This window comes from Rhynchophorus ferrugineus, unplaced genomic scaffold (genome assembly GCF_030347505.1).
Source record: "Rhynchophorus ferrugineus isolate W39M unplaced genomic scaffold, kcgeb_rfMv2 rfM2, whole genome shotgun sequence".
In the NCBI taxonomy this organism is placed as follows: Eukaryota; Metazoa; Arthropoda; class Insecta; order Coleoptera; family Curculionidae; genus Rhynchophorus; species Rhynchophorus ferrugineus.
The window spans coordinates 5,721,900-5,745,676 of NW_027472581.1; the positions used below are offsets into that span (position 1 = coordinate 5,721,900).

General features: G+C 31.0%; 1 protein-coding gene across 6 annotated transcripts in view; it reads left to right on the forward strand.

The window, feature by feature from the left end:
- Ip6k (Inositol hexakisphosphate kinase) overlaps positions 1-23,777 on the forward strand; it is a 123,600-nt gene that overhangs the window by 47,915 nt on the left and 51,908 nt on the right. For 2 of the 6 annotated variants that reach the window (XM_076394748.1, XM_076394743.1), the window contains exon 2: positions 8,763-8,791. The exons of 3 other annotated variants lie outside the window; for them this stretch is intronic. The gene's annotated coding sequence lies outside the window, so the exon portion shown is untranslated. The remainder of the gene's footprint in view (positions 1-8,762; positions 8,792-23,777) is intronic. One more of the 6 variants, XM_076394744.1, reaches the window with a different exon arrangement.

The following is a 23,777-nucleotide window of genomic DNA, read 5'->3' on the forward strand; positions in this document are numbered from 1 at the left end:
ACCATCAACTCGCTGTAAATCGTGGGAAAACGCAGCAGTCGACTGGCACGATTATGGCGTCTCTATTTTGGAATGTGCATGGAATAATTTTCATTGACTACGTTGAAAAAGGAAGGACCATCAACAGCGATCATTACATAGCGTTATTGGGCCGCTTGAAGGACGAAATCGCCGAAAAATGGCCGCATTTGAAGAAAAAGAAAGAAAAACTACAGCAAAAATTCATGAATTGGGCTTCGATTTGCTTCCTCATCCACCGTATTCTCCAGATATCGCCCCTAGCGACTATTTTCTGTTCTCAGATCTGAAAAGAATGCTCACTGGGTAGAAATTTTCGTCGAGTGACAAGGTGATCGACGAAACTTAGGCCTATTTTGGAGCAAAAGACAAATCGTACAACAAAAATGATATCGAAAAGTTGGAGGGTCGCTATAATCAGTGTATCAGCCTTAAAGGGAATTATGATGAATACAAAAAAATTGCCAAAAAATGTGTTTTACTATGGTAGGCTGGGGACTTTTCAATTAATCTGTTAAATATGCATATTACAATCTTAATTTACAAATGAATTTATTACTACTGTTTTGTTGTACTTACATTCGTCTATTATCCCAAATTAAAACTAATCTACTGAAGCTAATGTTATAAATACTTATTCTTATACTTACTAGACAGGTTCGTGTGGTTTGGTTCGCTTCACTCTTCTCATTTCCTGCGTGTTGTCCAGTAGCTGTATTGTTTACACGCTGCTGTGGTTCAGCTATCTTATTTCATGTTTAAAGACGAAATCTTGGATCACTTTGTGTATCCATTTGATTCATCGTGCAGCTCTTTGTTAGTTACCGAGCGATAAGCATGGTAGAATTTTCTTTTTGGGTGCGTTGGATTACTAGTCGGTTTTTAGTTTTGGTGCAACCCTTATTTACACCCCATAGATCCAAATTAGCTTTATGATTGACTTACAAACAATCTCTTTAGGTCTTCTTTTTAGGTTAAGTTGGGAGTATCTTCCCACTAAACAGTACAGTTGCATGATTTTGAGTCTAATCTGCTCTGCTTTTTGTCTAACATGATATTTCCAATTTAACCTACCATCGAAATATTTTCCGAGGTATTTAGCTGATTCTGCTTGAGGAATTGGGCACCCATCAAATGATGTAATTAGGTTTTGGTCGTTTCGTTGCAACGCAATATTAACATGGACATATTGTGAGCTATTAAGTTGTATTTTCCAGTCTCTAGTCCATTTGTAGATCTTGTTGACCGCGAATTGTACTTTTTCTACAGCCTTAGCCAGAAATACATCTTTTACAATGTTAACTGTACCATCGGCAACGGTATAAAGCAGATATTGGAGTGGTCGCTACCCTGTGGAACTCCAGCCGAAATAAGTTTTAAGTGTTGAGAATGCCCCTTCACGAGACTCAATTGTCTTTCGAAGAGATATGATTACAGGTTAGATGATTTTCAACTTACTCATTTTGTATTTTGTACACGCTCTGAGTACGCTCTGGTACGCTCTGATAATAGCTACAATTAGTAATATTTATTGCTGCGAGTAATTCGCTGTCTCATCTTTCAGGCAATGTCCACGAATCGACCTATTTTTGGTACCTTTATAAGAAGTATAGCTTCATATAGAAGTGTAAAATAAGGGTATAGTAGGAACAGTTCCCATTTTAATGTTTCAAATTATGCTTTCTCGGATTTTATAACATATGTCCATGCTGAAGAACAGCATTACTGTGTCTGGCAGTATCCCCGCCATTTTTTTCTCTCAAACGCATCAATTGTAGTCATCAACGATCTCCCCAATCCTCCAAATCCTCGTCTTCAACTTTTTTTTCTATCCAGAATACTCTTGGTTTTTGGTATCAAAATCACTGCTTTTAAAATGTCGGAACCAGTATTCAAATATTGAAATTGATAGAGCATAACTGCTGTAACATCATTCGATGATCTTCAGCTCTCTTTTCCTTCAAATTGAAGTCAAAAAGTAAAACTTCCCCCAAATTAGATTTGTATGGTACAAATTAAGACATTTTCAACTTACTGAAATAAATTTCTATTCACACTTCGACGAAATGACACATAGTGAAAGGTGAAGCTTATCAGTGAGACTTTCGAAGTAATACATAGTAACACCATCTATTGTACGTTCTTCAAAATTAATTTATAAACCTGATATATAACGACAAATCCCACTGCACAAACTAGTAACTTACCGATTAGGTGAAAGTCGAAATTCAATATGAGGAAAAATAGGAATAAAGAAACATTGATTGAAAATAAGGAACGCTTCGGGACCCGGGGTCAGCTACCTAGTCTAGGTGATTTAACAAATGTTCTAATCAAACTAGAACAACAAAAAGTTGTTGCCCCCGTCGGGAATTGAATCCGCGGTCTCCGCATGTGAGCTATATGCTTTAACCATCACATTATGGATTGAGTGGTGTGCAATATTTCTACGACTTTTCATATGATATGATTAGTGCTTAAAACGCAAACTGAATCGCTTTTACACTGAACTATTTCCGGTTTTTCGTTATTCAGTTCACCAATAACATTATTATTAAAATTATTAATCAGTAATAGTAAATTTATAAAAATAATATAATTCCAACAATCGTAATATATTACGTGATGTGGGATTTATTAATAATCAATTAGTATTGATTATAATTGAGTTATTGGTAATAAAAATGTTTAAATCTGACGAATATAAATCAAATACCAGGGTCGTTCAATAATAATTAATAGATTTCAGTTTATGTCACACATAAGTATACATTCTATAACAATTTAACATACATTTTCGTTAATTTTGTTACAATATATATATATATATATATATATATATATATATATATGTATTAACCATATATAACCAGTATTCAAATATTGAAATTGAATGAGCATAACTGCTGTAACAGCATTCGATGGTCTTCAGCTCTCTTTTCCTTCAAATTGAAGTCAAAAGGTAAAACTTCCCCCAAATTAGATTTGTATGGTACAAATTAAGACATTTTCAACTTACTGAAATAAATTTCTATTCACACTTCGACGAAATGACACATAGTGAAAGGTGAAGCTTATCAGTGAGACTTTCGAACTAATACATAGTAACACCATCTATTGTACGTTCTTCAAAATTAATTTATAAACCTGATATATAACGACAAATCCCACTGCACAAACTAGTAACTTACCGATTAGGTGAAAGTCGAAATTCAATATGAGGAAAAATAGGAATAAAGAAACATTGATTGAAAATAAAGAACGTTTCGGGACCCGGGGTCAGCTACCTAGTCTAGGTGATTTAACAAATGTTCTAATCAAACTAGAACAACAAAAAGTTGTTGCCCCCGTCGGGAATTGAATCCGCGGTCTCCGCATGAGAGCTATATGCTTTAACCATCACATTATGGATTGAGTGGTGTGCAATATTTCTACGACTTTTCATATGATATGATTAGTGCTTAAAACGCAAACTGAATCGCTTTTACACTGAACTATTTCCGGTTTTTCGTTATTCAGTTCACCAATAACATTATTATTAAAATTATTAATCAGTAATAGTAAATTTATAAAAATAATATAATTCCAACAATCGTAATATATTACGTGATGTGGGATTTATTAATAATCAATTAGTATTGATTATAATTGAGTTATTGGTAATAAAAATGTTTAAATCTGAAAAATATAAATCAAATACCAGGGTCGTTCAATAATAATTAATAGATTTCAGTTTATGTCACACATAAGTATACATTCTATAACAATTTAACATACATTTTCGTTTATTTTGTTACAATATATATATATATATTTGACAATTTTGGCAATTATTCCATGTATATAGTCGTGAAAATTTTCGATTTTTTGTCATTATGAAATATTTAGTTGTAATTTCCGTAAAAATAATCATAAGTTAATGAAAATTACAATTGTACTAAATAATTTTACACATAATCGAATCGTAGTATAATAATTTTTATGTTGTATTATTTTAGTTATATAACTTTTATTTTTTAAGTTATACTATGAACACGTCGTAATGTATGTATATATATTGATAGCTTTATCAACAGTACGTTTTTATGAGCAACAGTATGTACTTTTTTATGTCCAATTTTGTAATGTTGTCTCAATTTCAGTTTTTTTTAATAAATTTTAATTTACTTTATACAATATTTGGTGAATGCTGTGCATCCTTATTGTTCAATCATCATTATTAATCCACCCGGCTAAAGAAATAAATAAAAAACATTCTCATATAAAAAAAAAGAAGCTCTGTACAATTTCTATAGCCAATTAATAAAATTTGTAGTAGACATCGTCGTGTTCGCTTTTACACTGAACTATTTCCGGTTTTTCTTTATTCAGTTCACCAATAACATTATTATTAAAATTATTAATCAGTAATAGTAAATTTATAAAAATAATATAATTCCAACAATCGTAATATATTACGTGATGTGGGATTTATTGATAATCAATTAGTATTGATTACAATTGAGTTATTGGTAATAAAAATGTTTAAATCTGACGAATATAAATCAAATACCAGGGTCGTTCAATAATAATTAATAGATTTCAGTTTATATTGTCCAAAATTGTCAAATATATATATATATATATATATATATATATATATTTGACAATTTTGGCAATTATTCCATATATGTAGTCGTGAAAATTTTCGATTTTTTGTCATTATGAAATATTTAGTTGTAATTTCCGTAAAAATAATCATAAGTTAATGAAAATTATAATTGTACTAAATAATTTTACACAGAATCGAATTGTACTATAATAATTTTTATGTTATATTATTTTAGTTATATAACTTTTATTTTTTAAGTTATACTATGAAAAGTTCGATTACAAAAAATGGATGGTTTGTTAATATTAATTCTAACATACATATATTTTCGGTTCTTCCACATATTCTTCATATATATATATATATATATATATATATATATATATATATATATATATATATATATATATATATATATATTGATATATATATTGATATATTACAGCAACAGTATGTACTTTTTTATGTCCAATTTTGTAATGTTGTCTCAATTTCAGTTTTTTTTAATAAATTTTAATTTACTTTATACAATATTTGGTGAATGCTGTGCATCCTTATTGTTCAATCATCATTATTAATCCACCCGGTTAAAGAAATAAATAAAAAACATTCTCATATAAAAAAAAGAAGCTCTGTACAATTTCTATAGCCAATTAATAAAATTTGTAGTAGACATCCTCTGTGTTCATCTGATTTCATGCCAAAACAAATGTGTACCTAAATTAATTGCTCTTGCTTTTGACATACAATATTAAAATTACTGAAATATTGAATTAGGCTCCTCATTAACTAAAACTTACGCGTTAATATTTTATTTAATTACTATGTGTTCGATTTATGCGTAAGCTGCCTGTAGAGTGAAAGGTTTACAAAGATTATATCAGGATATAAATCGGAATATAATTAATTGCTTTAATTTGCATGCTATTAGTAAGATCTATAACTTTTACAAAACACGCCATTACAAATCGAAGTTAAACCAATCAATAACAAACACCAGATTTTTTTTTATATGATACGAAGTTTATTTTGTAAAACTAGCGAAAAAAATCGTATTGCCATGAGTAATCGGCATTTGTTTTAATCATTACGCCCGTCATACATACGTCAGTTACATAAAACCAAAAGTTATGTTATTGGAACGGAGTACTAACATAACACGAAGCAATTTGTGTAGAATTTCATAACAGCTTAGCAAGAATGCGAAAGCAAATTCCTAACTTATTTCAATATTATTTTGTGTTTTCTTGGTTCTGATATCACAATATGTTAACAGTCGAAATTCTAATACCGATAGTTAGCAAAGATATCACATTTCTTATGACTGAAATGAACTTTTATTGTTATTTCGTCTTTCTTGTCAAGGAATACTAGGTGTTCTTTGGCAATTCCACAGCATTTTCTTGTTTTCTGATAGACATTGTAGAAAATAGTTTGAAATATTTTGAACGTTTGATATAAGTTCAGAGTCGTATAATTAAAGGACTCTTAGGGAATCTTTTTTTATAACATCTTTATTAGATTAGTAGTAGAATCTTAATTATACATTAATTTTTACTACTTTTAATTTGTACTTGGATTAATTCACAAGCAAAATGAGTACGAGAAAATACATCAATATGTATTCCTCAATAATAAAATTGTAATAACTTATAGCTATAGTTTACACTAAAGGTATACACTTTATATAAGTTCGTATAGTTTGGTTCGCTTCAACCTCCTGACATCCTGCGCACTGTCCAGCAGTTGTGTTGCTGTCACGTTAGTATGATTTAGTAATCTTCTTTCGCGTTTCAATGAATTTCGCGAAATCTTGGATAACTTCGCAAATCCATTTGATTTCCAGGTCATCGTGCAGTTCTTCGTTGGTTACGTAGCGATAGGCATTGGTAATCAATCGAAGGACCTTGTTTTGACAGCGTTGTATGACTAATTGATTTAAATTTTTAGTGCAACGCTATATCTGCACCCCATAGGTCCAAATTGGCTCTATAATTGTCTTATAGATCAACCTCTTTGATTTTAGATCCAGTTGAGATTATCTTCGGACTAACCAGTATAGTTATTTTATTTTGGTTCTAATGTGTTTTGCTTTTTATCTAGCGCGATGTTACTTAAGGAAAATGCTTGTTTTTTGGATTTTAGGCATAGCAAGCAAAAACACTTTAATTCGGATGCATTAAAGCATTAACTACCAGATGTCATAGCATTACCATTCAAATGTAGAAAATGTTTTTCTGATATTTAGATGAATTTTATTTCAATTTAAATTACCTACATTTGTTTATGGAGTGTTTTATTGTAGACTGACAGCTTGAACATTATTATATATCAATTATTTATTTACTATCAATTGAAATAGGCAAGATATACAATGGACCCAAGAAAATAATACTGAATATAAGCTCAAATACTGACTTAAATCTCTTTTAGCGAAAATATATTTAATAAATTCAAAATATACAATTATAATTAATCAAAGTTTTATTAATTAGTTAGATTAAGATTTACATACAATAAGATTTAAATATATAAAGCTAATTCCATTTTTAGCGATAACCAGTCGTTTCAATGATAATAATGGATATGACTTATTGATATTTATAATATTATTATTGTTTTTTTTTTGCTAATCACTATTAAGATTTGATACTTCAGTAGAGAAGTAATTAAAATAGTATTGGGATTTCTTTATTTATACCTATTTGTATCATTATGTCTAAAAATGTCTATACACTTGATATTTCTCAATATCTGGCAACATTTGTTCATGTAGGCGTTCTCCGAAAAAGATTAGTGTTTACATAACGGTTACATATAGTGTTGAGAACAATCGACTGAAATTGACTACCGACTGTTTAGTAATTGATTACTTTTTACTATCGACTGTTTTCAGTCACTATTTTTGGTTCGACTGTTTTTACTAGTGACTGTTTTCAGTCGCTATTTTCGACTGATTTCATTATTATTTACTATTGACTGTTTCAGTCGTTTATTTTTACTTACTATTTTCGATTCTACTAGTTCATTCGACAGATTTTTAACAATGTGCCGAATTTATGCTTATATAGATTTATATGTAATATATGTGGTCTTAAGTTTTTTTTGTAGTTTGCTTGTATTTTGTGGTTTGCAAAAGAATAAATTGTAAATGATAAATAGTAAGATACATTTGAATGGCATAATAGGTAATACTTTTTTGATAAACTTTCACGATTTTTGTCCAAGCCTTTTGTTTGTCAATACTTTTTTCCTAAAATTTTGAAAACTAAAATTGGGTTCCAAAGGTTTCAGAAATTGCATCGATTCCAAAAGCAATAGCAGTTGTTAAATTTCCTTTAAAAATATTAAATTTATAACGCTAAAGAAGTGAATAAAATATATTACATATTTGTAATAAATACATTTTCTGATAAGAAAACTCTAATTTAAGATTCAACAATTTATTTTGATGGCTATTAAGAAGAGCACCACTTTTTTTATTTGTTGATGAATGGACTATCTTAACAGAATGTATTCAACTTTTAAAGCCCATTGAAATAATGACCACCGAGTTATCTGGTGAAAGATATCCTACGATGTCTTATGTCTTGATGATTATACCATTAATAAGAGGACATCTTTTGATCCTAGATTTTAAAACGTAGGATTTGGTATTGCGAATAATGCTGAGGCGATACATAAAGTTATCACAAATGAGGTAACTTCTATTCTAACTTCAAAAAATACAAATATAATTCCACAACTCGAAATTCAACACACAACTACTAATCAAGAATGTATTGACATCTGGAGATATTTTAATAAATTGCTAGAATGAAAGAAGTAATTACTCGCAAGTACTGCAGCAACTTTACAGATAAAGCAGTATTTGAAAATGCCATTTAATGGGCATTTAGAAAACCCATTTTTGGATTTTTGGCAAGCCTATAAAATGACACTTCCTGAAATATAATCAGTTACATGTAAAATATTCCTCCATAGCATTTAGTAGTTACTATTTTCGGTCGCTATTTTTTTGACTATCGACTGTTTTCAGTCGACAGTTCCCAACGCTAGTTTCATATTTCCGGTATAGTAATTTATTATTTTCATTAAGAATGATGTTTAGGATTTGTTTTAAAACTACTTTTTCATTTTAAATTTGTTACAGATAATCGTGAGAACATCAAAGAAGAGTAAGTAAGTTTCTTCAACTTCTTTTCTATGTACAACCAAGTTACAACCTCGTCCAAATTCTCATATTACCTATAAATTAGAACTAACTTAATTGCATTTATTAGACAAGGTTTTGCTATTAAATTAGTCTTCATTATTTTAGTATTTTTTTAGAAAATATGAACGAAATTACAGATTTCAAATTGCAGTTTCTTACGTGTGTGCTCCTCTTCAGTAAGAGAAATATACGTTATTTAATTAAAAAAATTAACAGCAGATTTATTCTATATTATTTTAGTATTGTAGTAAGCTTTGTGATCATAAAACATATATGCTAGTCTTATTTCAAAATAAGAGCACTTCTCTGTTTTGAGAAACTTCCAATGAATGAGATTCTTTTATCAAGTGAGTTGTTTCTCAAAAATTTTCATCTGAATCTCCGAAAACTAAACTAACATAGACAAATAAAAAATTACGTATATATGGCTTAATCCTGGTACAATTTATTCTAACAGTTCTATAAAACAAATTGTAATTAATTTCAAGATTATCCATGAATAGATATACCAAAATATACACTTTTACTATTAAAGCTTCATATAAACAAATTAGACTATTGTTAGCATAAAATATACATTTTATTGCATCTAATATTGCTTAACATTCCAACCGACTCATAACGGCTAATTTCGAATTCTTTTCACACAAGAATAATGGCAAGCTCAGTGAAAATCTAAAGATTTCTATCATTTTATTAATCTGCCTTAATATTATGCAGAATAAATAATGGACGCTAATTATTATTTGTTATCTAATGATGATAAGAATACTTTATGATATTTTCGCACTCCCATTCTTGCCCAACATTTAGTTTATTAATTATCTCATACGTTTTTGTCAGTTTTTGTAGGAAGTAGAAATCCGGAAATATATACGAAACAACTTGCATGTGATATAAGTTTATAGAAAGTTTGAATTATTTAAATGTTGATATTATAAATATCTGTAATATACTACAGTGGTCAATAGTAGCAAGACATATAAATTGAAACAGAACTGGGTAATTTATACATCGGTAAAAAAGTAATTTCGCTTTTTTAAATACATGGCTTTAAATTTACATATCTCTAGTAGTACTAATTCAATGAAACCATGCTATAGCGAGTTTGAGAGGTTATAGTTCATAGGATGTTTTTGGGTAGACAGTTAACTTTATTTTTTACCCAGTCAAAAGTTATTGTGTTATGAAAATAAAAAAAATGCAATGTTAAAGATGAAACTCGCCCTCACGTCATCAAAAAGTCCCCGGACTGACACATAGATGCTACATATTTGTACAATAGTGTGTAGGTGAGAGTTGCTTTAGTATATCTACATTGAACTTATTTTCTACACCTCCTTTTAGGTGGAGTTCTAGACACTTTCTTATGTGGTGCGGTCTAATCTATCTAATTAACATTTGTTTTAGAGAGCATAATAAGTCAATTAAAAAGACCCCGGCCTGACACATAGATGGCGCTACTAGAATTAAATCCATATGTTTTTTAGCTAGCACTAACCCTCAAAAGATACGTGTATAAATTTAAGAGCTGTCGGATCATTGGTTTGTGAATTATAGCATTTTGAGTGAAGCAACTTTTGTTATTGTGAAAAAATTTGATTAAAAGGAATTTCGCGTGTTGATAAAATATTGCTTTTTGAAGGGAAAAAATACAGTTGAAGCAAAAAACTTCGCTTGATGCCGAGTTTCCGGACACTGCCCCAGGAAAATCAACCATCAAGGATTGGTATGCTAAGTTTAGACGTGGTGAAATGAGCACCGAAGACGGTAAACGCAGTGTACGCCCAAAAGAGGTTGTTACCGACGAAAACATTAAAAAAATCAATAAAATGATTTTGAATGATCGTAAACTAAAATTGAATGAAATAGCAGGTATTCTAAAGATATCAACTGAATGTGTACATCATATCATTTACGAATATTTGGGTATGAGAAAGCTCTGGGCAAAGTGGGTGCCACGCGAACTCACTTTTGACCAAAAACAACGAGTTGATGATTCGGAACAGTGTTTGAGGATGATCAAGCGTAATAAACCCGAGTTTTTGCGTCGATATGTGACAATGGATGAAATATGGCTCCATAATTTCACTCCGAAGTCCAATTGACAGTCATCCGAGTGGACTGCACACGATGAACCCGCTCCAAAGCGTGGGAAAACCCAACAGTCGGCTGGCAAGGTTATGTCGTCTGTATTTTGGGATGCGATGGAGTATTTTTCATCGACTACCTTGAAAAAGGAAAGACCATCAACAGCGACTATTACATAGCGTTATTGGCCCGTTTGAATGACGAAGTCGCCGAAAAACAGTCGCATTTGAAGAAAAATGAAGTGCTGCTTCACCAAGACAATGCATCGTGTCACAAGTCAGCGAAAACGATGGTAAAAATCCATGAATTGGGCTTCGAATTGCTTCCTCGTCCACCATATTCTCCAGATGTGGCCCCCCAGCGACTATTTTCTGTTCTCAGATCTCAAGAGAATGCTCACTGGGAAGAAATTTTCGTCGAATGAAGAGGTGACCGCCGAAACTGAGGCCTATTTTGAATTAAAGGACAAATCGTACTACAAGAATGGTATCGAAAATCACCCATGAAGGGAGCAATTACGCAAATAACTATGCACATAAATGTTTCACACTCTAGGATACGATTTTCAACAGTTATTCTAATTAATTATATAATCATCTTTAGTTGTTTGTGCTCTTATCACTCTGAGTTAGTAATTATCAGCATTGGGTCATAAGCCCACAACAAAACCATCTCATTCAGCATATTTTACTATCAGAATCTCTAGTCAGTTACCAAATTATTAATTTCTAATCTATCGAACACTTGTAAAAATGTAAATAAAAAAATTTGGGTGTGCCACCCAGTGGTATCCCCCTGGAATCCTAATCCACCTAATTAACAATTATATATCAAAGTAATGTATTTTACTTTCATTCGATATTTATCGATATTCGATTTTTACATTTAGTTCTTGTTTCATTCTATGGTGTGTTTGTTTCTCAAGTCATTGGTATCACTGTATATTTTATTTCTTCTGCTTCTATCTGTGTACACCATTTTTCATAAAATTAATCACTGAATTCTGCCTAATGCATTTACCATATCTACAAAACAGTTAGTATTCTCTCCTCATACATTCTAACCTAGTTTAATTCTGAACAATTACAATCATATCTGTGCGCACAAATATTTCTCGACCTGCAATACTATTTTGTACAGTTATATTCTGTTAATTATGTGCATACCTTTAGTTGTTTCCACTCTCATCACTCTGTATCTTCAAAACTCAATTCATGTTTTGGTAGCCATTCCTTCATTACAGCTTTTGTTGATGCTATTGTTGGGATTTTTTCCACCAAAATAATAACTGATGGTTCTTCCAGGTTTTTTAAGAACTGATTTTCAAACCATAACAAAAACATGTTATGGTTCATTTATTCATGGTAGTCGTCCTTGAATTTGGAGGAAAACACTAATTCTGCACCAGGAATAAAACTATGCTTATTCCCTGCTTGATTAATAATATATCTGTAATTAATTATTAATAAATATTATTATCAACACAGCCTAATCAAACTCTATTGTAACTTTTACCTTTTTCCAAGTGCCCCAATGAACCATTTTAAAATATCCAGGTTTCATCAGAACACAGGAATTCAAATAATGTATCTTCCTTGATCTTATAGTATGCCTTTAAAAATTGAATTCTTTTTAAGGCAATATCTGGAAGTTCCATTAGACCTCTTCGAGGGTTATCTTTACACCATTGAATCTTATGCCCTGTAAGAGTGTATGAAGTGATGACTTATATCCCTCAAATAGCTGCATGTCCCTAACTCTTTTATGTATACTTTCCAGGATTCTCTGAAATAATTTCATTAAATTATGTTTATATCGATAAAATAGTTTTGTGTACTCACTGTTCTTATACATTTCGTATATTTGATCTCGAATAGCGCCAGAGAATAGTTTTCTTGGTTCAATCAAGCGTCGACGTCGTCCAGTTGTCAGACGTATACAAAATTCTTGAAAGCAATAGTGATAAGAGGTTTTAACTGTAACCTATAAACTATTTTGACTGTATAATTAACTGTAGCTTTTAGATATACTATAATGTTAAAATAAATTATATTTGATAACATTTTTGTTCAATTATTTTATTTAGATTAGAATTTTGTCGTATGCCAAATCCAAGCTGAACTAAAACTGAACTCAAAGTTGATGCGGCAACATTGCGACGTTTTGACGGCACAAATTTCGATGACGCATATACAAATAAACTTTGAATAAACTATATGTTCTTTCTTATACTAAAATCCGTTCATTTTGTTTCATTAATTGAAATTGATCCTGAACCTGGCACCCGCAAAAATATCACCACAACTTATTGTGGCGTAACCCAAAGGTAGAATAACCAATGTTTTTCGGAGCTATTAGGATGTTACAGAAATTAGGACATGTGTTTGAAAATTATCGGAAAGATAAATCACTTAACTTTCAGTCAATACTAATTAAAAAATTACCAGATATTTTAGTTATTCTCTTGATAACAGGAAATGTGTTAGGCTGATTGTTATTTACTCACTGCTGTTTATTAGATCATAGTAAACATATGACGCCTGATGACGTTTCCTCACGCCCATTTTCGTTACCAGCTGAACAATACTAATTATAATTTTTAACTATAATAGCATACGTGTTCATTTTAAAATACCCACCTATCGCACGTTTATTAAAAAGCAATATAGCATTCTCAGTATTTCAAATAAATGAATGTAAAAATATTGTTGACGTTTATATGTACACCTTAAGCATTAAACGTGTTCTTATTTATTACAATGCACCTGACAATTATAATTGATCTTTATTTTTACCATCATTATTTGGATTTATTAAGTAATTTTTTTATCAATGCAATTTCACAGTTGAAAGTCAGGTTCAAGAATTATTCAAAAGCTTCCCTAACTTTCGGTGTTTTGTGCGAGAGTAAGGTAAAAAATTCTCGGCCTGTCATAGAGATGATGTTCCATCGAGTAAAATATTGTGATTCTTGTATGGGTACACGTGTCTCAAGTACATTAATATTTGTAGTGAATTACATCTTACATTAGATATGCTTAGTACAATCTTAATTTACAAATTAATTTACTACTACTGTTCTGTTGTACTTAATAGACAAACAAAGCGAGTACGGGATTAATATAGGGTGTTAGACAAAAGTCCCGCTACCATTTTGATTGCGCACCATCTTGATCATGTGACGTTTAGCTCAGTTTCGCTTTAACCATTGTGTTGTACACACACGTATTATATTACGTAGCGATAAACATAGGTCATTAATTGTAGAACTTTATTTTAGGTGCGTTGTGTTACTAGTTGGTTTGGTCTTTTAGTTGTATAGAAATGGTCCCATGACACTACCTTGTGGAACTCCAGCTGAAATAGGTTTAAGTGTTGAGAATACCCCTTCATGTGAGACTAGAAATTTTCTTTCGAAAAGATATGATTCCAGCTGGCGACAGTAATTCCGCGGTAGAAATTTGCTCATTTTGTAAATTCATTCTAAATGTCATACCCAGCCAAAAGCTTGTGAGACATTCAGAAATATTGCAGGGAAATACATAAATATATAAATATATGGAAATGAAATATATATATATATATATATATATATATATATATATATATATATATATATATATATATATATACGTCAACATAATGATTCCTCTTTCTGGCAGCTCTTTTAATAACCCACATGAAATATCATCAATTCCAGTAGCCTTTTTAGGATTGAAGTTGTTGTCAATTTCTGTGTCAATGTTGGAGTATTTTCTTTTACAGCGGACCAAATTTGTTCAATTATTTTTCGGATTTGCTGTTATCGTAGCTTGTATTTCTAATTTTTTAATCTCGCCTTATTGGAAATGCTGTATATTTTGTTTTATAATTAGATTTCATTAAAATGGATAAACTTGAATATCATAACGACATAAAATTATTTGTGCCTGGAAAAGATGTTTAATAAGTTTGTACGAAATCTAGTAGTAGTAGTAGTAGTAGAGAAGAGCAAATTGTGTATAATCTCTGCTACTACTCTAGCAATTTGTCGATTCGTCTTTCCATTTGTTGATTTGTTCATTTGTTCATCTTCTTGACGGGTGAAGATTTTTCGGACAAATTTAGAAGGAACTAAACCTGATAAACAACATTGGACGTAGTAATAAATCCCAGTTCTGCACCGAAATTATGTTGCTGACCATATTTTCGCAGTGTCAGAGCTCCATTTGGTAACCTATTAATCGATACATCATTCATATCGATTATTTGTTAATTGTAATTTATTTTATTATTATTATTTACCATTATTATTGCAGTCTAGTTTTATTCACATTCGCTACTTTTAAATATTCTAAATCAAATCACACGAAGACATTGTCACTACATGTTTCTGCAGGCACACAGTTGCATTCTCTTGTGCTTTTCTTGAGATTGTACAATAAAATCAGGATGTACCCCAAATACTCTCTGTTTGTAAGTAAAAAAGATTATATTTAGAAGATGTTAAACAGTCAAGCGACATTAAATATTAGACACATTTAATTGCCCATAATAATATAATGTAAATAATATAAATAAAATGTAGTCCTCAATCAAAAATTGTCGAGATGAGACCGGATATTTTTCAACCGATGCGATAAAATTGTAGAAATATGAATAAAATACTTACGCACACATACGTCAGTGCACGAAATAGATACTAAAATAGTTTTATTTTTTTATTATGTTTTTATAGATAAATAACGAAATCTCCGGATATTTGAAGGTCAATTAGCAATTTACTGATCTGTTGACGATATTTGTATTTCCCAAAAACGTGTAATCATTTTATGATTCAACATGAGAAAAAAAGACATGAGTAATACAGCATTGCAAATTGTGGTTAGCCGATGCGCAAAATTTGCTATTTTGCATACATTTTATGTTTCAAACATAGAAAAACCTATTGACAATTCATTGCATATCAATTAACTTTTGATAAACAGTCCATTATTATGATTACGCAGTTATTTTTATCTTATCTTTTAATATATACAGAGAGTTTTTGTTTTAGCTAATGCTTATTTTCGGATCATCAGCAAGCCATCAAAGAAAAAGAAAACTATAAATGAAATAGGGTAAAAGGAATAAATACTTTTCTCTGGAAGATTTTGAAATTGGTTTGATAACGGCATCTAGTAGTCACTTATGTGTTCAAAGGTGGTGAATTTGATGAAAATGTGAAGATACTGGACTAGTGGATGAAGATCTAACACAAGGTCAAAAATAATTGACCGAAATATTGAGTGTGTAAGGAGTCATAATTTGTAAACGATTACAAGCGATTGGAAGATGAATCCAAAAGATGGGAAAATGGGTGCCGCATCAATTGAATGACAGGCAAATGGAAAATCGAGAAATTGTCAGTGAAATGTTGCTTCAAAGGTTATACCTTTGAACTCATGAGGGAACTCATTTCTGCATCGAATGGTAACAAATGTTGAAAGATGGATTTATTTCGAAGATCCCAAGCGAAAAAATGCTTATCGCCCATCGACTGGTATCATATATTATGAACTGTTGAAACTTGTAGAAGCACTGAACAATTATGTATTGTGCTTTTATCGATAAACGTCCACAATACGCTCAAATATCTGATAGGGAGGAGAAAATATTATTTCGGAATGGCATAAAATGGCCAATACTTTGATTAAATAAATATTAACTATCCATTGCAAATAACTTGTTTCTAACCTGTTTTATTGAATACTAGCGACCCGCCCCGGCTTCGCACGGGGCAATGCTGATACTAAATTAAATACACTACAGAAAAAATATGAACGTTGTATATAAAAACATAGCGGCCCGCTCCGACTTTGCACGGGCATAAAATATATATGCCTATGTCACTCAATGAAAACATGATTAAAATCGATCCAGTATTTTTGGTTCATTCATTACTGCCCTTGGCCTGCACGCATTAAATTTGGAGTAAAACAATTCCTCTTCCCCTATACTTACTATGAAGATTTCCTGCTATCTTTGGAATATCTAAATTCATACAATTTTTATTACATTACACATTTTTAAACGCAAATTTTAAATTTGTAATATCTCCGAAAATATTTGTTTAATTTACATGCTGTAAGGAACCATATTGATCTATATTAATTGCACACTGTATTTAAGGTACTTAATTCGACAAGGATTAATGCCGTATTGTTTAAAATGGCTTCGTAAATAAGCCATTTTCTCACGTAAAAAGTAAACAATAAATATGGTTAATGTGGGTTATCCCTAAAAGATAAACATATACCATCGCGGACTTTTTTGTAGACCTTTTTATGGTGTACAATATTGTAGTACATTAATTTGATCTAACTCGTAGGGTTAGGCAGCGTTTTTGCTAATTGCTAAATAAGCCTAAAAAATAGGTTAATTTACGACATCACGTTAGAAACCTCTAAAATTAGCAATGTTGCCTTAGTATATTATGCATGTATTATACATATAAACCTTCCTCTTGAATCACTCTATCTATTGAAAAAAACCGCATCAAAATCCGTTGCGTAGTTTTAAAGATTTAAGCGCACATAGGGATATAGGGACAGAAAAGGCGACTTTGTTTTATACTATGTAGTGATTGTTGAGTTACAATACTATATGTTTAATTATTCTAGTAAACACTTTATGATGACTGCGCAATGATGACGTTTCTATAGACCTATTTTTAATACCTGCTTTACAAAATCTAATTAAAGCACCTTATTATTAATACAAAAACAAGATCTGCGTATAAGAAGCACACCTGCTAAGTCTAACGATTAATTTACCTAAAAAACTAATTATAAAACGTTTTAATTAAGCTGAGCGCCGACTAGATGTCAAATAATTAAAAAAAAATGAATAACAGAAATGCGTCAAGGTTAAGCTTTGCACTGTATTATAATAAAAATAACTAATAATAGGATATATATTGTATACTAAATGCGAATTGTTTGTAAGATGCGATCATTATTTGAATGATTTTTACAGAATGAATAACACACTACAATGTATCAAGTAGTAAACAAAATAAGCGTAATTTTAGTTTGATTTGTGAATGAAATACAGGAAAGTGTTTATAGGTTCTGTTCGCTTTAGTAATATATAGCTACAATATTTCTTTTTTATTTCAATATACTCGTGGTATTCATTTATATATTTAATGGATTCGTCATCTGTAATGGGTTGTTCAAGTTTTGTCGTTGGATAAGATATAATGAGTCGTTTTAGTTTTCATTGGTTTTTTTACGTCTTACATTAGATTTGTTTAGTTTAATTGGTTATATATAGTATATATTATCGAATAACTTAAAAATTACAATTAATTGGTTATATTTAATTGGTTCTAGGTGCGTTTTTTTCTGTAGTGGTATCCCCCGAAGGCCTAATCCACCTAATTAACTATTGTATATCTGAGTAATGTATTTTACTTTCATTAGAGAGCATATTTATATTTTACGCTTAGTTCTTGTTTCTTTCGATGCAATGTTTCCTTGTAAAGTCATTATGATATTACTTATATTTCTATTTAGTTTGTCCTGTTACTACCTGTATACATCTTCCTTGATAGAACTACATTTAATCACGTCATTCTCCTTAATGCATTTGACTTATCTAAAAAACAGTTAGTATTATTTCTCTCGTCATACATGTTAACCAAATGTTCATGTATATTCTGAACAATATACACTCACGCACAAGCTTTCACACTTTATAAGACAATTTCCTACAGTTAAATTATATGAATTATTTACCGTCCTGTCGCCTTTACCACTGCGCCAACCAAGCCGGCTATAGTTTTAATGATTTTTAACAGTCGTTGAATTTTTATAATGGCATCAAAGCTGACTTATGAAAACTATATTTTGAAGTCTGCTAGAGCTAAATCGGGTGAATGAGGAGAAGAGCGTAGTGATGCTTTCATAATTATCGATGCCTAATTCTGGTTTGTTGAGACAAATAGCTTTAAGCAAGCCACGCATAATTAATACTCAAATAATTTCCTTTGTTTATTGTCTTATCTCGATGAATTTTTTTATTACAGCAGGCTGTAATATATATTGGGTGCTTGCGTGTATTCTGATAATTTTTCCCTCTAAGATGTTTTTCATCGTTTTCTGTAGCCTTTACTTATCTTTCTGATCGCATGGCGATACCATATCGATAAAAGTAAGTTAGTTTGACGTTCTTTAGCATTTCTAAAGCGCGTGCGAACTAAGCAGTTCTGTATTGCTCGGAATAAATATGTTTTTTTTATATCCTTTGAAACCGATAATTAAGATTTGACGTAGCATCATCATCATAAATTTTTAAAAGTGTTTGATGGGCAATCTGGACATCAAACAACAAAATTAATGAATATAAACTGAATTGGTCAGTAATAATAAATGGAAGACTTGTTTCATGTAGAGATATATATTTTTTAATTTTAACTAAGTAAAGTAAAAAAAAATACTACGTTCTAAAAAACGACTACACTCTAAAATTAACAAAACATATTCATTATCTTCCATTAAATTAAGACCGGGATTGTTTATGGCTAAAATCAAACATTCTAACCGGCAGTGCGTATGTATGTTGCTGAAAAAATCCGTATACATTCAAAACAAAGCGTAAAAATAGAAAAACCCAGAAAAGAAAACATAACAGTGTATTTAAAACTTCCCGGTGGTTTTAACATCTGCCCTGTTCCTACTTAATTTAATGCAAATTCCTTTTAATCACCAACTAATTAGACAGTAATAAAATAATCTGTTTTTAATTTATTCTCTTAATTATTTGTCTTGTTGATTTTATTTATTGTGTGAGATTTATTATTATTTCCTAAAAACTGTTTAAAGTAGCGTTGGGAACTATCAACTGAAAACAGTCGAAACAATCGATAGTCTAGTTGCAAAGCAATCGAAACAGTCAATAATCAAAAAAGGCGCTGAAAATAGTAATTACTATTGTCAGTCAAATGCACGGTTCGACTGTTTTTTTATCAATTCGTGATGTCAGACGAAGGTGTACGAATCCTTTCCTGTATAAGTTGTGAGAGAGGAAAGGACGGAGATAATTGCTTGGTGCAGTTAATTTTATATGTGATTATATTTTCCAATGGTAGTATAAGCGAGACGGATATGTACATATTCCTTCACGTATTAACTTTAAAAAAGAAAAGGAAAAAAATTACTGAATACTATTAATATGCAATTAATAATTTAATTTTAAAGAAAGTAGACTTACTTATATATTTGAATGTTCTGTGGATCTGTAAAAAGGAATGGAATTTTTCTATGGAATGGAATAATACCCCACAAATATTTTATCGTATTTTATTATTTTAATTCCTATTTTTAAACTATATACTATAATAAATATAGACAATACAATAGACCTTAAACAGAACCTAAAAACTAAAGATGTACAATAACCATAAATACTAAATAAAACTTAAACAAGTACCTAATCATAGAAAAAGACTAATCCATGACATAATTGAAAATGATCGCACAATAACTACCAGAGCCTTTTTAAATTAAAATAAATGTTTTATTTATTATTGAACGGAAATATTTTTTAACAAAAATTGAGAGGGTTCCCAATCAAAAATTTTTGCCATAAAACAGCCAAAAGTATTTTACTATTTATCATTCACAATTTTAATCATTTTACCCTATTCTTGAAAAATATCGCTCCAAAATGCTGCTATATTAATATACAATATATTGTTATTTACAAGCAAACTACCAACTACACACTACAACATTAGTTTAAAGTAATAGTCGTGATGCTATTGAAGAAATTGAATAATACGGCGAAGAAAACTACGGGCACAAATACATTTTATCCAAGGCTGATAACTTTAAATATACAGTACGAAATAAAATCGAAAAAATAAATAACCTGTTAGTGAAGTAGCGCAATAAAAATTTTAACACATAAAATGAAACTATAAAAATCATCAAATGAGAGACACTGAATTTATATAAACTACACCCATGCAGCCCAGAGAAAACTTCAAGGCCCCAATAATTAAAAAAGGTACTATAGTATTAATTACAAAACCATACGAGGTAATAAATATTTCATTTTAAAATCTAAAAAAAAATTTGACGCTCAGGCCATTGGACTTGGACATTGGAGCTGATCATCATTTTTATTTATTTCTATTTGTAGCGATTATTTTGTACGTCATTTTATTAGTATGTATTAGATTTAAGTTTAGCATTGTAACTCATTGTAATGAGCTGCGGTCCAGAAATCAAACAAGCACGTGCTGGTATCAGAGTATTAGATTGAGAGTGTCCGAACCAATAACTCAATAATAAATAATTATCAGAAATAGGTGTAGGCATTGGTGGAAAAATATGGTTAAAAAATCATCTACAGAACATAATCTTCCCATAGCTGAAAATAAATTGTTCGTATTGTTTGTTCTAACAGGTCAATTGAAAAGTCCCCGGCGTACCATAGTAAAACATTTTTTTTGGCAAAATTAGTTTTCTTTATTCAACATAATTCCCTTCAAGGGTGATACACTGATTATAGCGATCCTCCAACTTTTCGATACCATTTCGTAGTACGATTTGTTCTTTGCTTCAAAATAGGTCTCAGTTTCGGCGATCACCTCTTCATTCGACGAAAATTTCTTCCCGGCGAGCATTCTTTTGAGATCTGAGAACAGGAACTAGTCGCTGGGGGCCAGATCTGGAGAATACGGTGGATGAGGAAGTAATTCGAAGCCCAATTCATGGATTTTTGCCATCATTTTCACTGAATTGTGACACGGTGCATTGTCTTGGTGAAGCAGCACTTTCTTTTTCTTCAAATGCGGTCGTGTTTCGGCGATGTCGTCCTTTAAGCGGCCCAATAACGTTATGTAATAGTCGCTGTTCATGATCCTTCCTTTTTTAAGGTAGTCAATGAAAATTATTTCAAGCGCATCCCAAAATACAGACGTCATAACCATGCCAACCGACTCTTGCATTTTTCGACGCTTTGGAGCGGATTCATGGTGTGCTGTCCACTCGGATGATTCATAGTAATATATCGATGCAAAAGCACGGGTTTATTATGCTTGATCATCTTCAAACACTGCTCCGAATCATCAACTCGTCGTTATTTTTGGTCAAAAGTGAGCTCGCGCTGCACCCACTTTGCAGAGTTTTCTCATATCCCAATATTCGTGAATGATATGATGTACACGTTCAGTTAATATTTTTAGAATGTCTGCTATTTCATTCAGTTTCCATTTACGGTCATTCAAAATCATTTTGTGCATTTTTTAATGGTTTCGTCGGTAACAACCTCTTTTGAACATCCACTGCGTTCACCGTCTTCGCTGATTATTTCACCCATTTTGTATTGTATTTTTTCCCTTCAAAAAACAATATTATTTCAACACGCGAAATTCCCTTTTATCAATTTTTTTTCACAATAACAAAAGTTGCTTCACTCAAAATGCTATAATTCACAAACGATTAACAATCCGACAGCTGTCAAATTTATACACACATTTTTTGAGAGTTAGGGCTAACTAAAAAAACATATGGATTTAATTCTAGTAGCGCCATCTATGTGCCCGGCCGGGAACTTTTCAATTGACTTGTTATCTACGCCAAATGTAGGTATGTCTGTTTTTTTACTGTTATCACATTAGATCTATAAAATTGCATCTTTCTTTTGGAACAACATTATTTATTAAACAACTTGCTGCTAATTCGATATATGGGATTAGCTATTTCATGTTTTCCTTCTAATTGAGCTCACCTAGATATGATTTGTTTCGTTTAGTGTCAAAATTTACTAGAGCGGTAAATACGTTAGAAAATTGCATAGACAGTAATTTACAGTGGTACACGTTTTGTCTTTTGGAATCTTTGTTTTCATCAACTGCGGAAATGTCTGAAATTTCTTTGAAAGGTTTTTGTCCACGTCCAAATAAATCTTGTCCTTGAACTCTCTTGGATAACACTAACTTAGGATGCAGACTCAAGAGATCCAAATCCTGTGATCTTGTGTAGTTGTGTACTAAATGGTAGAAGCACACTAAAGTGTCTAATATAACCTATCTATATCGCTTCTCTATATTTGTGGATACATTTCCTGTAAGGTTATAATCCGTTTCCCAAAATGATCCGTAGTTACGTAAACCTTAGGCTATCCTCGTCCCTAGTTTTTATCTTTCCATAAAATTCCCCTAACGTCAAAAAAAGCCTGCATATATATTTAGTTTTAAAACCAAATGAACTATTCTGTTAACAGTTCATTGAAAACCTAAATACGCCCACTTGCATCGTAACAGTCTATGTATTTTTTTCTGCCTTACCATGTTTATTTTTACCACGTCACCTAGAAGCGTTAACAGCAACGGTGACGTCGCCGTGTGTTTAAATATATGACATGGTGTCTGCCAATGCCAATAAAATCGCTTTACTGAAGATTTATCAGAGCTACGGTGTGTACTGTGCGCTCGATAAAATATAGCGTGTTGTTTGGCCTTATATTAACTATGATATACAAATAATCCGAATGATACTTGAATAATTCATGCCTTAGTTTTCATTATACGGTTCAATCTGAGTGGTAAATGCGGTAAGTTGCATCCTCATTAACTTATTAATAATACACTTTTATTTTATAGCAAAATCATATTGCCGTTCATTATAAATTTCTTTTTATTTTCAATGGTGAATTTTCATTCTGAAAAACTTTAATATCAAATGTTAACCGAAGGGTGTTACCGTAGACAATCCTTTCCACATATCCAAACAGTTCTAGCTTGTGTATTTTTCTCGACCTGCATATCTAATGTAGTTTTCCTTTGCCACAAGCCCATAACAATTCGATTTGATTGAATAATCAGTGATA